This window comes from Arachis hypogaea, chromosome 15 (genome assembly GCF_003086295.3).
Source record: "Arachis hypogaea cultivar Tifrunner chromosome 15, arahy.Tifrunner.gnm2.J5K5, whole genome shotgun sequence".
Lineage (NCBI taxonomy): Eukaryota > Viridiplantae > Streptophyta > Magnoliopsida > Fabales > Fabaceae > Arachis > Arachis hypogaea.
Genome location: NC_092050.1, coordinates 114811266 through 114818796, shown reverse-complemented (window position 1 = coordinate 114818796; position 7531 = coordinate 114811266).

Sequence of the window (7531 nt, the reverse complement as noted above, 5' to 3'; positions counted from 1 at the left end):
CTAAAGAAACTTCATCACTACTCGAGTATTATTAGTGGGTGATGCAACTGCCTCAACCCATTTAAACATGTAATCCACTGCCACAAGGATGTAGGTGTTTGAATATGAAGGTGGGAAAGGTCCTATGAAGTCTATACCCCATACATCAAACAGCTCAACCTCTAGGATCCCTTGCTAGGGCATGTCATGACTATGAGGGAGATTGCCAGCCCTTTGGCAATTATCACAGTCACGCACAAACTTTCGGGCATCCTTGAAGAGTGTTGGCCAGTAGAAGCCACTTTGAAGGACTTTGGCGACTATCCGCTCACCTCCGAAGTGTCCTCCATAGTCTGAGCCATGGTAATGCCATAAGATCTTCTGTGCTTCTTCTTCATATACACAACGGCGGATCATTCCGTCTGAGCATCTCTTGAAAAGATATGGTTCATCCCACAAGTAGTACTTTGCATCGTGCATGAGCTTCCGAGCTTGTTGTCTACTGTATTATTTGGGGATTAGCCTTATGGCCTTGTAATTTTGCAATGTCTGCAAACCAAGGTGTTGTCCGAATTGCAAAGAGTTGCTCATCAGGAAAGGTTTCGGATACCTCAGTAGAGGGAGGTGATATCCCTGCTACTGGTTCAATCCGAGACAAGTGGTCAGCCACTTGATTTTCTGATCCTTTTTTGTCTCTGATTTCTATATCAAACTCTTATAGGAGTAGCACCCGTCTTATCAGCCTTGGCTTAGAATCCTGCTTGGTGAGGAGATATTTGAGAGCAGCATGGTCAGTGTAGATAATGACCTTAGATCCTATCAAATAAGATATGAACTTGTCAATGGCATAGACCACTGCAAGTAATTCCTTCTCTGTGGTGGTGTAATTCCTCTGTGCGTTATTTAAAACATGACTGGCATAATAAATGACATGCAGGAGCTTATCATATCTCTATCCCAGGACTACGCCAATGGCATGGTCACTGGCATCACACATCAGTTCGAATGGCAAGTCCCAATTGGGTGCAGAAATGATGGGTGTAGTGATAAGCTTGGCTTTTAGAGTTTCAAAGGCATGCAGGCACTTTTTGTTAAAGACAAAAGGAGTATCAGTGGCTAGGAGATTGCACAGGGGCTTTGCAATTTTAGAAGAATCATTTATAAACCTCCTGTAAAATTCCACATGTCCCAGGAAACTTCTGATTGCCTTAACATTAGTTGGTGGTGGTAATCTTTCAATTACTTCCACCTTAGTTTGATCCACCTCTATCCCTTTATTTGAAATCCGATATCCAAGAACAATTCCTTCAGTCACCATGAAGTGGCATTTTTTCCAGTTTAAAACCAGATTTGTTTCTTGGCATCGTTTCAGAACTAAGGCCAGATGGTTAAGGCAAGCATCAAAGGAATCACCGAAGACAGAAAAGTCATCTATGAATACTTCAAGGAATTTCTCAACCATATCGGAGAAATGGAGATCATAAACCTTTGAAAGGTTGCAAGTGCATTGCACAAGCCAAATGGCATTCTTCTGTAAGCAAACACCCCATATGGGCAAGTGTATGTTATCTTTTTTTAGTTTTGAGGGTCTACTGCAATTTGATTGTAGCCTGAATAACCATCCAGGAAGCAGTAGAATGCATGCCCTGCCAGTCTCTCCATCATCTGATCTATGAATGGTAAAGGAAAATGATCCTTTCTTGTGGCATTGTTAAGTCTCCTATAGTCAATGCACATACGCCACCCTGTAACTGTTCTTGTGAGAATCAGTTCGTTTTTTTCAACCACTGTCATTCCTCCCTTCTTGGGTACAACTTGAACAGGGCCCACCTAGGGGCAGTCTGAAATAGGATAGATAATCCCAGCCTCTCAGATTTTTTATGACTTCTTTTTGCACTACTTCCTTCATGGATAGATTTAGTCGCCTTTGTGGTTGCTGACTGATGCGTACGCATCAGTGGTCGACGCTCCTAGAATAGCTGAGCAAGTGTACTGGGTTATCCAAGTACTACCTGATCGAGTCAGGGTCGATCCCACGAGGATTGTGGTTTGAAGCAAGCTATAGTTATCTTGCAGATCTTAGTCAGGTGAGTAGGAGTTGTTGGTATGTTGTTTAATTGCATAAAAGAAATAATGAGATCTGAACTAGGTTGACCTGTTTACAATGATAAGAAGATGGTTAAGGCTTGGAGATGCTTTGCCCTTCTGGATTAACTCTGGTCTTATTGTCTTCTTCAATTGTGAATAATTTCTTCTATGGCAGGCTGTATGTGATTATCACCGGTTGAGAGGTCGCCACTGCTCCTCCAGATCTGAACCCCAGGATTAGTGTGGATCCATTCTGATTGAGAGTGAAGCTCCTGCAGTCCATTCTCCTTAATGATCCTACTCAAAACGCCACAGATAAGGTCGGATCTTCCGGATCAGAGAATGCTGCGCCTTTGGGTTCTAGCCTCTACCACAGAGACCCTAATCTTCCCATACCTCATCTAAACTGGTGTCTCGAGAAGTCCCCAACGATGTCATAGATTAGCCGTCTAAGAGATGTATAATCAAGCTAGTGGTTCGATGCTTTCCAATTACGTATTCACACAAACCCAAGAAGAACACGGGTGGTTGTCTGGAACGCAGTCTTAGTATGAAGAATGAAGATGATTGTCACGGGTCATCCCATTCATCAAGTTAAAGAACGAAGATACATCTTAAAATTGAATCAAACATGGATTGAAAAGAAACAGTAATACTTTTATTGATCCATAAAACTCAGCAGGACTCCTCTCCTCAACCTAGGAGGTTTAGAAACTTATACTGATAGAAAATACAATGTGTAAAATGAAATATGGCTGATCTTTCCTTTTGAGGATCGTGTAAAAGTCTTTAAATACTAAACTAATGACTAAAGATTACATAAGAAAGGGTAAAAGAGTCTTTTAGTGCTAAAATCCACTTCTAGGGCCCACTCAGTGAGTGTTTGGGCTGAGCTTTAATAAGATCCATGTGCTAGGAGGCCTCTAGGGCGTTGAACGCTGCCTAGGGGGTCCTCTTTGGGCGTTTGGACGCTGGTCTCCTCCTTTTGGGCGCCGGATGCCTGGACTGGGCAATGAGGTTGGCGTTGAACGCCAGTTTTGGGCCTTCAATTCTGAATCAAAGTATGAACTATTATACATTGCTAGAAATCTCTGGAAGTCGGCTTTCCATAGCCAATGAGAACGCTCTATTTGGACTTCTGTAGCTCCAAAAAAGATCTTTCGAGTGCAAGGAGGTCAGATTTGGACAGCATCTGCAGTGCTTTCTCTGTCTCTGAATCAGACTTTTGCTCTAGCTCCTCAATTTTTGCCAAAAATTATCTGAAATTGCATAAAAACACACAAACTCAACGTAGAATCCAAAAGTGTGAATTTTACAGTAAAACCTATGAAAACTTAATAAAACTTAAACAAAACATGCTAAAAATTATATGAAAATGATGCCAAAAAGCATATAAAATATCCGCTCATCACAACACCAAACTTAAACTATTGCTTGTCCCCAAGCAACTAAAAATATAGTAAGATAAAAAGAAGAGTAAGATATAATAAATCTCATAGTTTCCAATGAAGCTCAGTTTCAATTAGATGAGCGGGACTTAGTAGCTTTTTGCTTCTGAACAGTTTTAGCATCTCACTATCCACTGAAACTCAGAAATGTTGGTCTCTTTAGGAACTTAGAATCCAGATGATATTATTGACTCTCCTAGTTCAGTTCTTTTTTATTCTTGAACACAGCTTTTAGAGTCTTGGGCATGACCCTAAGCACTTTGTTTTCCAGTATTACCACTTGATACATAAATGCCACAGACACTTTAAGTGGGTGAACCCTTTTGGATTGTGATTTAGCTTTGCTAGAATCCCCAGATAGAGGTGTCTAGAGTTCTTAAGCACACTCTTAGGATCTTTGGATCCTTTTTACCCTTGCCTTTTAGTTTAAAGGGTTACTGGCTTTTTGCTCTTGCCTTTTGGTTTAAAGAGCTATTGGCTTTTTCTGCTTCTTTCTTTTTTTATTTATTTTTTCTTTTTTTTTGCAATTTTATTATTTTTTGCATGCATATATTATTTTTTTTTCTTTTGCAACATGCTTTTTCTTTTTCTTTTTGCTGCATTTTCTTGCTTCAAGAATCAATTTTTGGATTTTTTAGATTACCAATAATACTTTTCCTTTTTCATCATTCTTTCAAGAGCCAACATTTTAAAATTTCAACTTCAAATATGCACTGTTATTCATACATTCAGAAAATAAAAGCAATGCCACCACATCAAAATAATTGAACTATTCTTATTTTATAACTTGAAATTCATGTATCTATCAATTCTTTTCAATTAAAAATTTCCTTTAAGCAAAGTGAGAGACATATGGAACATTTTATAAATTTAAGACATAGATAAAAGTGATCATGCAATAAGAACAAGAGAACAGACAATACAACATAACAGAAACAGAAAAAAATGACATAAGGAGAGGGGATTAAGAGAACGAATCCACCTTAATAGTGGTGGCTAGTGCTCCTCTTTGAGGATCCAATGTAGTGTTGATCTCTTCAATGTCACTCTTTTGTCTTTATTGTTCTTCCTTCATAGCCCTTTGGTCTTCTCTAATTTCATTGAGAATGGTGGAATGCTCTTGATGCTCCATCCTCAACTGATTCATGTTAGAGCTTAATTCTCCCATAGAAGTATGCCATTAATCCCAATAGCTTTGAGGAGGAAAATACATCCCTTGAGGCATCTCAGAGATCTCATGCTGAGACAGTTGCACAGGCTCATGTGCATGCTCTCTAGTTTGCTCCATCCTCTTCTTAGTGATGGGCTTGTCCTCCTCAATGGAGATATCTCCCTCTATGACAATTCCAGCTAAATTGCATAGATGACAGATGAGGTATGGGAATGCCAAACTTGCTTTGGTGGAAGGCTTCTCAGCTATCTTGTATAATTTTTGAGGAATCACCTCATGTACTTCTACCTCACTTCCAATCATGATGCAATGGATCATGATGGCTCTTTCAAGGGTCACTTCTGACCGGTTGCTAGTGGGGTTGATAGATCGTTGGATGAATTCCACCCATCCTCTAGCTATGGGCTTGAGGTCAAGCCTTCTTAGTTAAATGGGCTTGCCTTGGGAATCCCTTTTCCACTGTGCTCGTTCCACACAAATGTCTGAGAGCACTTGATCCAGTCTTTGATCAAAGTTGACTCTTCTAGTATAAGGATGTGGGTCTCCTTGCATTAGAGGCAAGTTGAACGCCAACCTCACACTTTCCGAGTTGAAATATAAGATTCTTGATGAATCCATATTTGATGATGATTTTTGGTTATAATTGAATGGATTTTCATCACATAAACTCACACTTATTCCCTTGAATAGCATGCTTTTGATCTCTCCTCTCCATTTGTGCTTGATCATGAAAATATGCTCTTTTATACTTAATTTAATCTATTTTATTCCATTTGCCTTCCATTCGATGCCCTGATGTTGTTGGTGAGTTCTTTCAGCTATATAAGGTAGGAATGAATCGGAGAAAATGGAAGAAGAGCATGCAAAGAGGAGGAAGCAAGAGAAATCAAAGGAGTGAGCTCAGAGATGTGTGCGTGCGCACAGCTACCTGTGCATATGCACAGCCACCCAAGTAGAGCGCGTGGATTGCATCGAGCGCGTCGCGCGTCTAGCCAAGCATCGCATAGTGTGCGTACGCACGGCTGCTTGTGCGTACGCACAGGCCTGGATTTCTCGCGAAGTGTGCGGACGCACGTGTCTATGCGTCCGCACAGGTGTCCGCACATGACTTCATTAAAATATCATGTGCCTCGCAATTTGAGGGCTTTGGAGGCCCATTTATGAAGACTTCTAGCTCATATTGGAGGGGGAAATGAACACATGGGAGAGCATATCATTAAGTATAGTTTAGGAGTAGTAGTAGGATATTTTAGTTTAGTTTTTCTCTAAGTTTTTCATCATCTCTATTAGGGTTTATATTAGGGTTTTACATTCAAGTGCCATTTCCATTTTTTATCTTGGATTTTGCAAGCTTTCATTGTAAGTATTTCCTTGTTATTACTCTTTATAGTTACATTGTCATTACTCTTTCTTCTAATTCAAGTTATAGTTCAATTTTGCTTTTCTCTTGCAATTTCAATTTCTTGTTGATGAATTTGATGTTGGATGTTGATTATATACTCTCTTGTGTTATCTTTGTTGATTGAGATTAATTGTTGCTTTTAGTTTCAAGTCTTTACTCATTTTTCTCATGTTTAAGCTTTTTGCCCACCAAGTGTTTGACAAAAGGTCAAACATGGTTCTAGGGTAAATTTTTGGTTCTTGGCTTGCGTAAAGTAAGCAATTGGGTTCCTAGAGTTGGAATGTCCAATATTTAGTTTAAATTCTTGGGTTGTTAATTGTTCTTGTTCCCACTAACGCTAATTTGTTGCTAAGGTAATTAGCAAGCAAGTTAGGATTTGTGGGTTAAGGACACTTATGCTCATTTAACTTACTTTCCGATGTGAGAGTTGATCAAGTGAGACTAATCCATTATAATTGTCATAGTTGTGGTTCTAACAAGGAAAGGACCCTTAGCTCATTCCAAGCCAAGACTCTTTTTGATGCTTTCAATCTTTTATACCTTTATATGTTGATTTCTTTTATACTTTACTTGTTTATATTACATAGTCGGTTCTTTAATTTATTGATTAGTTCAATCATTGCAATTTTGCATGTTCTTTTATTGCTTTATATGTTTATTTCTTCATTCACAAACCATTGATCACTACAACTGGAATTGCACACTCGTTGTTCTAAAGTGCTCCTAGGGAGACGACTCGGGAGTCTAATACTCTCAGTTTTAATTTGGTTTTGCTTGTGACATATCTTGTGAATTTCTAATTTGATCCGAGGGGCCAATTCGTCTGGTTGGAACTATACTTGCAACGTTAAATCCGTTTTCTTTGGATAACCGAGTTCCTAACCCACATGCAAATTGATCCTAGCCCCTCCATCAAATTTTGGCGCCGTTGCCGGGGAGTTCACTTTATGTGCAATGAGTGCTACTATTTTGGTTGTTGTAAATATGTGAATATTGTGAATACTTGATTTTGGTTTGCTACTTGGCTTTAATTATAGATACCATATTCCTCTTTAGTTAACTTTAGTAGTCTTTGATTGTTAAGTTGGTTCTTGTTTACTTGTCTATTTTTGTTTTGCCCTTCATAATTGCATGGTTTTATTGCCTCCTCAGTTGAATGACACGGTCACTTCCAGACCCGAGCTTGGCCACTTTTGATCCGAAAATTGAAAGAACTTTAACTCGTTTAAGGTAAGCTCGGCGCCGGCTAGCTTTTGTGGATAGTGAATCGAGTTCCCTTGAGGAGCACTCCCATTCACTATCACCAACCATCCGTGACCATCATTTTCCAATCAACGGGGAGACTCTATATTCATCTATGGGGAGTACTGAATTCTCTTTGAGTGACTCAGGTGATACTGATATGGCAGACCCGCCTAGAAGAATCACCTTGAAAGAGGCTGG